This window comes from Polistes dominula, unplaced genomic scaffold, assembly GCF_049000335.1.
Source record: "Polistes dominula isolate Pdom_NZ unplaced genomic scaffold, Pdom_raw_medaka scaffold_35, whole genome shotgun sequence".
NCBI classification, from domain to species: Eukaryota; Metazoa; Arthropoda; class Insecta; order Hymenoptera; family Vespidae; genus Polistes; species Polistes dominula.
The window spans coordinates 2,815,552-2,828,882 of NW_028300968.1; the positions used below are offsets into that span (position 1 = coordinate 2,815,552).

The 13,331-nt window shown below is 26.4% G+C and overlaps 1 protein-coding gene across 6 annotated transcripts in view; it reads right to left on the reverse strand.

Moving 5' to 3' along the window:
• LOC107070049 (metabotropic glycine receptor) overlaps positions 1-13,331 on the reverse strand; it is a 146,136-nt gene that overhangs the window by 36,563 nt on the left and 96,242 nt on the right. The window lies entirely within an intron of this gene.

Here is a 13,331-nt window from a genome sequence, read left to right on the forward strand (position 1 = left end):
ACACACACACACACACACACACACACACACACACACACACACACACACACACACACACACACACACACAGAGAGAGAGAGAGAGAGACACGTACATGTACGTAATGATAAACATTTTTTATGAATTTTATTTTTTCATTTTTCATACATTTGAATTGGAATTTTTTTTCACACAATTTGAATTTTCTCTTTCTAGTTAAAAATATTTAAATTCAAACGAAACTAGTAACAAAGAAAGAAAATATATGTTTTTAGTAACTTTTTTTTTCCTAAGAACTTTCTTGAAAAAAGTGTAAATTTTGTTCAGGAGTATATCAAGTAAGGATATCAAATTTACAATTTCACATAAACTTAGGATAAAGTTAGCTTCGTTCGAGTAGATCTTTTTCATTTTCTTACGCGTACACGTAAACTCGTAGTATTTACATACACATAGTATAATATTATACACAAAATGTTTAAAATTCAAAAGTCCCTCTTTCAGTAAAATGTTGACGGCGTATTTTATGCACAAAAGTAAAAAAGAAAAAAGAAAAAAATAGAAAAAAGAAAAATGTTACATAAAAGTAAATCATATTAAAAAAAACTTTATTCAAATAATTAATCCTCTGAGTGGTGAATACTTTTACCTAAAATTTCTTGTAGGAACAGAAATAATTTATTATTATAATTAGATTTTAATATTATAAATTATATTTAATAATTAAAGTTTCTGTTTCTGTGAATTTAATTTAATTAATTAATATAAACATTACATTATTTTACATTAATATTAACAAACACTTATATGCGTTCATAGCACTCAAATGGTTAAATAAATAGGTTGAAACTATCAACTTGTAATTGTTAATTAAATTACTTAACACTTTCATTATTTTTTCTTTTTTTTCTTTTTTTGCAATAATTACGTGCATTCGGTTTTATACGAATGATTCTGAAAAAAAAAAAATAAAAAGAAGCTTAGAAAAATAAGTATGAGGAAATAAAATTGGAATTTAACTTGAAACGTTCTTCTTATATTCAACATACGTGAAATGTCAATTTTCATCGAATTCAGAAATGCACTTTCTATGGAAAAATGTGTGTGTTAAAACCAAGTCTCTTTCTTTCCTAGTTTTATATTTCTATTTTTTATTTTCATCCTCGTTGTCGTATCAGATTTTCTTTTGAAATATAATATATTATATATATATATATATATATATATATATATATATATATATATATAATAACAAAAGCAAATGAAATAAATTCACACGAACACACACATGTATGAAATGGTTGTAAGCGTCGAATTTCATTCTTTCATTTCATTTCTGCGTCGATGACGATGAAAAAAAAGTGTTTTTTTTTATTCTTTTCTTTTTAAACGTTCGAATTTTTACAATCAAATTATCGAAGTGTGAATTATTCTAGTCCCTCGATGAGAAGGGAAAAAAATTGTTTATTTTATTCAAAGGGAAGACAATATTCCCATTCAGGGATAAAATAAAATTCCGATTGTGATTTCTTTATCAAATGCATATTTTTTTAATTATTATTCTTATTATTATTATTTTTGCATAATAGTATATATATAAATATTATAAAATAACTTTATGTACTAGTATATACTCTATATATATATATATATATTATACTATATATAATTATCTATATATGGTATAATTTAATATAAAATAAAATAGTAAAAAGTTAAATATAAAATAACTTTAAATATATATATATATATATAATGAAATAAAATATAATTTAATATAAAATGTAACTTAATATATATAAAATAACTTTATGTACTAATATATATATATATACTAGTATAATTATATATAGTATAATTTAATATAAAATAAATAATAAAAAATTAAATATAAAATATAACTTAATATAAAATAACTTTAAATATAGTACTTTATATATAAAGTAACTTTATATACTAGTAATTATACTATATATATATAGTACGTTATAAAAATTATTTTTTCTAATAAAAAAAATCAATCATAATTTCTTATTGAAACATATACACGAAATAATGATTGGTTATGATAAAAATATTAGAAAAAACCTAAAAGAATACTCTATATTTATTTATATATATGTGTGTGTGTGTGTGTGTGTGTGTTTGAGAATGAGGATCAAATATATATTCATTATTTAGTTTTGGCTAGCCGCCAATCGTGAAACGAATCATTAAACTTCAAAGTGTTAACAGTGGTTACCCACCACCACAAACCACCACTACTTTTAAGAGAAAAGATTGTTTTAAACATTTCAAATTCTTGTCCTGAACATAATCTCTTTCTCTCTCTTTATCTCTTTTCTCTCTCTCTCTCTCTCTCTCTCTATCTATCTCTTTTCTTATTCTTTTACTATTTTTTTCTTTTCTTTATATATCAAAGTTATGCGTTCTGAAATACATCAAGTGGAACGTTTCTCCATTTTGAGGGAAGATCATTCGAATACTTCGCACACAAACACATATATACGTATATATACATACATATTCGTGAAACTAATAATACTCCCATAGGAATTCGATAAGGAGTATACGAATCCCCGAATTAAACTGAAGGTTTTCGTTAAAATCGATAACCCAAATAATAGTTTGACCATTTCCATTTATTCTATAATAAATGTCATTGAACGAGATTAAAAATAATCCTTGTAGAAATTTGTTGCAAAGAAATTTCGCAAGTAAAGTTACGTGTACATTGGATATTTTTTTGTTTTGTTTTTTATTTTATATCAAAAAAAAAAAAAAATAAAAAAATAAAAAATAAAATAGGAAAGAAAAAGCTTAGCAACGTAAGCTTCTTACGTATGCTGCAGCAACTTCGATAGGACGGACATTTTCCTCTATTCAATATACACACACGTCTCTTGTTTTCTTTACTTTTATTCGTTCTTTTTTTTCTTTCTTATATATCCTTCTCCTATTTCAACCCTTTTTCTCTCGTTTTCTTCCTCATCCTCTCTCTAAGGTTAAAAGTCTATTCGATTGTGAGAAAGAAACGCGTGCAAAAGAGAATCCCTGCATTAGATTTTCTACGACGTATGGAAGAAAACCCAGCTAGAAAACATTTTTCCGATAATTATGTAACAGATAAAAAACAAAAAACAAAATAAAATACAAAAAAATAAAACAGAAAGTAATATAAAGAAATAGCAATGAAAAAATAGAATAACTAATAATAAATATATTACTATAATAAATAATAGATATTAATAGAATAAATGTTAACAGTAAAGTAAAAGTAAAAGAAGAATATACAAGGATTTTCTTTTCTTTTTTTCTTTTTTTTTTTTGTGGTTCGCCACAAAGGGTCGATATTTTAACGGAAATTAAACGCAATAAATTTCAATGGAGATTTGAAATCGGCACCCGGTATAACTGCGATTGCATTTACATACACGTTAATAATAACTGGTGGTAACAACACGCTTGGTAAAAAAGAAATCCAATAAAACGAGAGGAAAGGGAAAATATTCGATCGATTAAAATATTTTCTTTTTCTTTTTTGTAAAGTTATTTTATATTAAGTTATTAGTATAGTAATTTAATAACTATATAGAGTTATATTTTTAGTTATATATATATATATTTCTCTGAAGAAATAGTTTTTGTTATCCTTTATTATCATTATTATTAACAGGCATTAGGAACTCGAAAGTTCATTGCCGGAAATACCAAATCCCGCCATTGTTCCCGTCCCTGAACGCAATCCTTCCATTCGTGGTCTTCGTATCCTATTTCTTTCAGGTCTCTTCTAATATTATCCTCCCATCTACGTCTCGGTCTACCTAGTGGTCTTTTCCCGTTTAGTATACCGACCAATATTTTGTGCGCCGTTCGATCCTCCCCTATGCGCGCCACGTGACCAGCCCATCTTAATCAGCGTGATTTTACGACGTTGATAATGTCCGGTTTGTTGTACAATCGATGTACTTCAACGTTATGGAGTTTTCTTCATTTACCCTTTTCCTCATCGCGTTTTGCACCGAAGATTTTACGAGGAACTTTGTTTTCGAAAACCCTAAATTTCTTTTCGTCCCGTAACGTAAGCGACCACGATTCGCTACCATAAAGGACTACCGGCAGGATGATTGTCCTGTATATCCTGATTTTTAATCGCCTAGACAGCAACCGCAAGCTGAGTAATTTGTTAACCGAATAAAAACATGAATTGCCTAGATTGATTCTTTTTTTAAGTTCTTCGTTAATTTCATTCGTCTGGTTTATGATCGATTCTAAATATACCTAAAGTTGCTGACCTGCTCAAAAGTTTTATCCCGGACGACCAAAGTTCCAGTACTAGGCCTATTCTGAACTCTATCGGTTATCATATATTTGGTTTTTTCCGCGCTTATTTGCAGTCCCAGATCTTTAGTATTATTTATTAATATTTTTGTGTTATTAATTAATGCCTGTTCATTGTCCCCTAACAAAGCAATATTGTCCGCGTATGTCAACAATTGTGTTGTCCCGTTCAACTGAAAACCATCTTTACTTTTCTGCAGTTCTTTGACAATGAATTCCAGTATTTGTTATCCTTTATTATTTAACAACATTTCATTGACCAATAATTATCCGTGTGGTTGTCGGATTAGAAAGAATAGTACCACGAACTGTTCCCCCTGTCGTAAAAGGCGACTAACACAGGAACAATTAAGTTATTAATCTAGTAACTGTATTGTTATTAAATTAATAACATATTTTTCTCAAAGAATAATTGTCTTATTCTTTATTATTTTACAAAATTTCATTGCAAGCAAATACTAAATCCTGTTAGTGTGTGTTTGTGTGTGTGTTCCCTTCATTAACTAATAATAATTTTATTACATATTAATTACATCAAGGGTAAATGTTAATTTGAATCACATGATTTATTTTTTCCATCCTTTTTTTTTATTTTCTTACCACCATATTTCACATATACCACCATATTTATCATATTTCACATGGTTATTCTAATACATATATACTTAAATATATACTTAATATATATTTAATATTTATACTTATATTTAAACTTTACAAACAACATTTGTAAATTTTGTATCTTTTTCAATTTTTTTTTATCATTTAAAACTATGATTCGTGGCCTATCCATCCTAGTTTGATTTGATCATTATGGTTTATCCCATAGGCATATGGGAATGGTTTGGTATCTATCGATTCTTGATTTGCGAGAATTACAGCATCGATCGTTGCCGTTCACACACTCAACCCCGATAACAAATTTCCTTTAAACGGATATTGCATTTTTCTTATTGAGGGACATCTGAGGGGTGGGGTGGGTAGATGGGTAGGGGAGGGGGTGGTTCTTTTTATCGAAAAGCACCGGTGCTCTCCCTTTATTTCCTTCTTTTCTTCATTTCTCTTTCTATCTTTTATCTCTTTCTCTATTTGATCCTACCCACCACCATCACCACCAACCACCACCACCATTGGGAGTATTTTTTTATTCTTTTTTTTATTTTTTTATTTTTTTTTTTTTTTAACTAGACACGTTTCAGAAAGGAAATTGCGTCCGTCTATCGCGGACGAATTCGAATTCGTTATCTGTCCGAAAGGAATGCGTCCGATTCGTTCATAGTACTTTTAACGTAATGCTGATGCAATTTTAATGGCATTCGAAAAAGTATTATTTTCTTCTTTCTTTTTTTTTTCTTTACATTTTTCAATCAGGGTAGTATATACTATTCAAGGAAAAGAAAATAGTAATAATAGTATGATAATTCGATTAAATCTTTATGGAATCGTATTACACTCACATTACGTGTGTATTAAATATACATATATACTAATTAATACTGTAAGATTAAAAGTATAGAGGGTGCCATTTAAAATTAAAAAAAATATATAAATATAAATATAAATATAAATATAATATATATTTAAAAAATAAAATATAAATTTCCAAATACAAATAAAAATAAATATAAATATAATGTAATATATATATATAATATAATATATAATATAATATAAATATAATATAAATTTAGAAAAAAATAAAATATAAATTTCCAAATACAAATATAAATATATAAATTCATTTATATAAATTACAAAAAAATATATTTGTCATTTAATTTTTTCTTATATCAGTGTTATAGTCAATCAAAAATAGATCAACTAGATCAACTTTTATTTAAAATATCTTTTTTTTAAGTTATCTCAAGTACTTGAAAAAAAAAAAAAACAACTCACAATTAACATTCCTTGCACCCTAAAGTGTTAAATATTTTGTTATAAATTGAAAATAAATTGGTACCACCCTATATATTGTACGTATTCAAAACGTGTGACACTTTTTCATACCACGAAAGAGTTAATTTTATTTACAAAAATGTTTTCGTTGTTGTTTTTTTGGTTTTATGTGTATAAAAGTAACATTTAAAAAAACCCGTATTTTTGTCCGTGTTGATCAATATTCGTCGTTAAATAAAAGTCAAAGTTTGGTATGTGAGGTGGAAGGAGAAAATGGGTTCAGTTGGGGAAGCAACCTACCATCACTACCATCTCTTTTCCATATTCAGGGTTATTTGGAAGTTCTCCAATTTGTGGATTCCGGTATTCGCGCAAATGCTCACGTTCCTGCGAATGTTAACGTGCTTCTTTCCTTTTCTTCCCAATTAAAAAGAAATCTTTCTCTCTCTCTTTTTTTTCTTTTTTTCTTTTTCTGTTTCTTTTTCTTTTTCTTTTTCTTTTTTTACATAATATATTGTGATCTCACTCATTTAAAAACCGAATAAATTGATGAATGAAATAAATTCGCAGCTTTTTGCATTAATTTGTTTCATTAACACAACTAGCTTTTATTTTTATTTTTTATTTTTATTTCTTTTATCAAACTCATCATTGCAATATTATTCGTTCGTACATTTAATATTGTTATTTATCTATGAATAAATTTATTTGTTCACTTTTATTTTTAAAAAATAACATAAATAAATAAAATGTACATTTTATGCATTTTTAATGCATTGTTTTAATTATTTTTTTTTTTTTTTTAATTATAATAGAACACAATCATTTGATTTAAGATAAGTTTCGCGATTTTGTATTACTTTGTTCTGTTATTCCACAACTTCCTTTTATTATTATTTGTTTTATCAAACTCATCATTGCAATATTATTCGTTCGTACATTTGGTATTGTTATTTATCTATGAATAAATTTATTTGTTCACTTACAATTTTATATTCTCAATGAAACATTGTATTTTATTTTTAAAAAATAACATAAATAAATTCAATGTACATTTTATGCATTTTTAATGCATTGTTTTAATTATTTTTTTTTTTTTTAAATTATAGTAGAACACAATCATTTAATTAAAGATAAGTTTCGCGATTTTGTATTACTTTGTTTTGTTATTCCACAACTTCCTTTTATTTTTATTTGTTTTATCAAACTGATCATTGCAATATTATTCGTTCGTACATTTGGTATTGTTATTTATCTATGAATAAATTTATTTGTTCACTTACAATTTTATATTCTCAATGAAACATTGTATTTTATTTTTAAAAAAATAGCATAAATAAATAAAATGTACATTTTATGCATTTTTAATGCATTGTTTTAATTATTTCTTTTTTTTGAAATTATAGTAGAACACAATCATTTGATTTTAGATAAGTTTAGTGTTAGAAAGATAAGTTTGTTAGTTAACGTTTAGATATCTGAAAAAATCGGTCATCGAAAAGAGATTTTTTGGGGTATATTTTGAAGGTATAGGGACACATAATGTATCTATCATTCCCGATGACCTTCGCAATCTCTCTCCAGAGAACGATAGAGACTTTTGTAGGTGGTTACCGTGTTTGAAGATTGATCGAACTGCCGTTATCTCTTGTCGAATCTTTTGGAAAATTTATCGCATATCCCCTCAACATTTGCTTTGGTATGTGATGCCTCTTTAAAGTTTAGAAATAAAAAACATTGAAAAACGTTTACATTTCTTTGTTCAAATTTTTATTATTTTTTATAAACAAAATTATTGTCATTCCTTTAAAAAAAAAAAAAAAAAAAAAGCAAAACTTATAAATACATATATTAAATAATTAATATAGATTATATATATAAATCAATTAATGAAAATATAATATATTTATAATCATTTAAATATTATATTAATTAAATTGAACAGGTAATTAATTTAAAATTAATTTTAATTAATATTAAAAAACATTATTCATAAATAATATATTTATAAATTTATAATATAAAATAAATAATATATAATATACATATATATATATATATATATATATATATATATATATATATATATATATATATATACAATAATTTAATTATTAAATATATAATATATTTATAAATAATTTTTAAATATTAAATTAGTTAAATCAAGCAGGTAATTAATTTTAAATAAATTTTAATTAATATATAATACATGTAATTTAATTAATAATTATAATAATTTTCTAATATTAAATTAGTTAAATTGGACAGGTAAAAAATTATTAATAAAAAAAAACTTATGTATAATAAGATAAGAAAATGATTTAATGAAATAATTGACAAATGTTATCATATTAAACAACAAAAAATATTAACAAATCGTTTGACATTTTATTTAATCAAAAGGATAAAGAGAAAACGTGTGAAATTTGAAAACACAAGAGTTACTTTGATTAATTATTTTGTCTTTTTAATAGAATTATTTTCATTTATCCAATTATAATTAATCATTTTGATCGGACACTCATTATTATTATTATTATTATTATTATTATTATTATTATTATTATTATTATTATTATTATTATTATTCGATTTAGAATTCTTTCGGTTTTGTTAAACGATATTCTCGTTCGGTCATTTATTGTCAAAGCTCTGACAGTGCTTTAAGTTGTTTATATCGTTTCGTATATGTGGTACAAGCTTTCGTAACTTTTCGCACATAGTTGGAGTCTAGGTGAGCTTTGTTATATTAAACTTTGAAACATTTAGTTTATCGTAGGGAAACTTCATTTCCTAAACCCCTCACCCTTCCCATCTCTCCCAAAATAAAAAATAAAAAATAAAAAAGAAATAAGTTGAATAGTTTATGTTTCTTGTAGTATATGGATTAAGGGTTCATTCTGGTTTATAATTTTGAAAAAATTAATTTTTTTTTTTTGCATTTTTCGAAAGTAGACATATGTAGAATTATCATACAAAAATTTTAGAACGATCCGAGCAGTCTAAGTATATTATTTTGCGACCCAAACACAGAGATATTACAGAGAGAGGAGACAAACCATAAACGGTTGTTTAAGTGGAAATGTCTCTGCATATTATTCAGAATGGTGTAGGAAAACAAAACTAGTATTCAGTTTTTTTCGCTATATTCTTTTTTTTTGGAAAGGTTTTTTGGTATTGGTGTGCATGGTATAAATATGTTTTGCAAACTTATGGACCTCGGAAAAGGTTTAAGTATCTCTGCATATTATGGAATCGTTGACTTTATACTAATCGCGGTCAATACTGTTTTTAACGTAGTGTCGCATAAAGCCGTCACCAAAGAGCAACTCGAAAACAAGATACGAGGAGAACCAGAGAATATTCTGTCTGTTTCTGGCGACGGCTCTTGGGCCAAAAGAGGATTCTCTTCGTTGATTGGAATAGTTTTTCTAATTTTAAAATACAGTGGAAAAATTGTCGTCGTTTCTATAAGGTCAACTTACTGTAAGGGATGTGAGATGTGGAAAAGAAAAGTGAAGGAAGTAAACTATCTTGCCTGGTACGAACAGCATAAAACGCATTGTACGATAAACCATGAAGGTAGTGCCGGGAAGATGGAGGTTGATGGTATCGTGGAGATGTTTCTTTGATCACTCAAGAAGATCTCCGTAAAATATGGTTTTTATATCGGCGATGGCGCCACAAAAACTTTTCAAATGTTGCTAAATGTTTTTCCCTACGGCAAAGATTTTGTTATCAAAAAATTAGAGTGTGTTTTACATGTTGCCAAACGAGTTTTCAACCGTGCTAATGAAGCACGAAAAGCACTGATTCAAAAGAGAAAAGCTTTGAAACAAGCGGAAGCCAAGAAACCTGCTGCAAAAAAAGGACCGAAGAAAGTTGTAAAAAAGAAAAAAGTTATTAAAAAAAGTGTTCCAGTGATTAAAACTCAACGATTGACTATAAAGTTGATGAAGGAATTGTCAACTAACTATGGGTTAGCTGTTCAAAGAAATAAAAATTCAATTGAGAACATGAGAAAGGAAATTTGGGCGGGGTACTATCGAAAAATTTCTACTGATGATGACCCGCAACATACATACTGTTCTAGCAACTGGTGTAAGTATCGTAAAGTTGAGGCAGCTAAAACCCTTGATACTTATAAACATCCTCCTCCTCTCGCTAAAGATGTCCAAGAAGTATTAAAGCCAGTGTACGAAGACCTGACAAAACCAGAAATGCTTGAAAGATGTTTAGGTGGCAACACTCAAAATAATAATGAGTGCTTCAACAAATGCGTTTGGGCTATGGTGCCTAAACATCTATTTAATGGTAAAAAAATTGTGGAAATAGCTTGTCAATTGGCAGCTTGTATATTTAACGAAGGTTTTGATCCAATACTAAAAATAATGCACGTTTTGGAGATAAAACTTGGCCCTATCGCAGTCAATTACGCTAGTCACCGCGACAACACGCGTGTGCGTTCAGCCAATCGTTTGAGCGGAGAATCTTTAAAAGAGGCCAGGACACAACGAAAAAAGGTTAGAGTTGAAGAAAATGAGTATTTTGAAGAAGCAGAAGACATACTGTATGGTGCAGGCATCGCAGAATAAGGTAGAGTCAGACTTTTTAAAAATTTGTTAAAAGAAACTTTAAACGCGTTTTTCTCGAAACAACGTTTTTTCGGTTGGCGGGCATGATATCTCCGAAACTACTCAACCGATCCTTCTGAAATTTTAACCACATACTCTACACATGAATGGCTATCTCGCATGCTACAACCAAGTCAAAATATTAATTTTTACTATTTTTTTTTCACAAAAAACTGCGAAAAAAATCAACGATTTTTTTTTTTTTCGAAAAATGGCTGTCATTTTGTTTTGCTTTCATAAAAATTGATAGTTTTAGCATACCCGATAGCCATTGTCATACTAAATTTAAAACCGTTTAATTTTTTTGTTTTAGACCACCCGTTCTCAAATTTCGATGCCCGCCAACAGCATACCTTTTTTTGACGGGTTCACGTTTGTCAGCCATTTTGGATGTCAAAAAACGTTAAAAACAATAAAAAAAAAATTTTTTCTTGTACTTCTAGAGTGTATTTATCATACCCAACAACTTTCATATGTATATGTATTCTACAAAGCCTAAAAAAAAATCGTGAAAATAGCCTTTTTTTTCGGCGTAGAAACCAGAATGAACCCTTAAGCTAAATAATATTTTGTTATTAACAAAAATTCAGAAATTGATCTACTCTATGTATAGTTAATGAATTTTTTGATCGAATAATTGTTCTAGTAAAATTAAAGTATATGTTAAGATATATTTTCCAGTGGAAGTAATTAATTAACATGAGAATATATTTAACTTAAACATGAGAGTATTTATTAAGATTGAATGAACAAGAGTAGATAAACGTACAGATCATATGTTAGTAAGAAGTATATATAAAGACTGAACGGAAAAGAATAAGAAGCGGAAGCTACATGGCCTCAGACGGGAGAACAAAAAGAAAATTAAAAATTCCCTAATAGGATGTATTAGGAGAAGTGACATGCGCATTTGGCGGGAATATTTGAATCTAACAGTACACAAATATATATAGTAAAATTTATAATAAAATAAAAACATATATAGTTAAATATTATATTAAAATAAAAAAATATATATAGTAAAATATTATAGTAAAATAAAAATAATAAATAAAATAATGGTAGTTCAAGTTTATCCTTAACAAAACTCGACGTTTTAAAATTTGATTTATTACGTGTATCGTTAGTAAATTTTTTTATCCAATATTTGTTCTAATATTTGTCACTCCTATTACCAAAAATAAAAAACATATAAATAAATAAATAGTAGTATAACGTTTCAAATTTTATTATTAACAAAAACTCGATGTTTTAAAATTTGATTTATTACGTGTATCGTTAGAACATTTTTTTATCAAATATTTGTTCTAATATTTGTCACTCCAATAACCAAAAAGAAGAAATAAATAAATAAATAGTAGTATAACGTTTCCCATTTTATTATTAACAAAAACTCGACGTTTTAAAATTTGATTTATTACGTGTATCGTTAGAACATTTTTTTATCAAATATTTGTTCTAATATTTGTCACTCCAATTACCAAAAATAAAAAACATATAAATAAATAAATAGTAGTATAACGTTTCCAATTTTATTATTAACAAAAACTCGACGTTTTAAAATTTGATTTATTACGTGTATCGTTAGAACATTTTTTTATCAAATACTTGTTCTAATATTTGTCACTCCTATTACCAAAAATAAAAAACATATAAATAAATAAATAATAGTATAACGTTTCCAATTTTATTATTTCCAAAAACTCGACGTTTTAAAATTTGATTTATTAAGTGTATCGTTAGAACATTTTTTTATCCAACATTTGTTCTAATATTTGTCACTCCAATTACCAAAAATAAAAAACATATAAATAAATAAATAGTAGTATAACGTTTCCAATTTTATTATTAACAAAAACTCGACGTTTTAAAATTTGATTTATTACGTGTATCGTTAGAACATTTTTTTATCAAATATTTGTTCTAATATTTGTCACTCCAATAACCAAAAATAAAAAACATATAAATAAATAAATAGTAGTATAACGTTTCCAATTTTATTATTAACAAAACTGGACGTTTATCAAATTGATCTACAATACTATAAAAAAAAATATATATATATCTTTCATGTGTATCATTGATAAATTTTGTTCTCTATCCACAAATATTTGTTTAAGAATATTTTTTCATTCTAATCGTTAAAAAAAATAAAATAAAATAAAAAAGGAGATAGTATTATACATATACATTTTGTAGGTTTTATATGCAAAATGCTTTGCTCGAATCCCAAAACGATTTAATCTAATCGGTTATTTACGCTAAAACGCTTCAATTCCATTCACAATCCGATTTAGGAATTGGAGTAAAATCATAATTAAGTACATCAATTGGATTAAACATCAGTTGACCAAAAGTCATGCTTCAAAGGTAAGCCAATTAAAGGATGATTTAATTCGAAAATTTCACTATATACGCCTACTGGGATTTTGTTCGTTTACAAAGGTTCAATTCAAATAATAATAATAACAATAATAA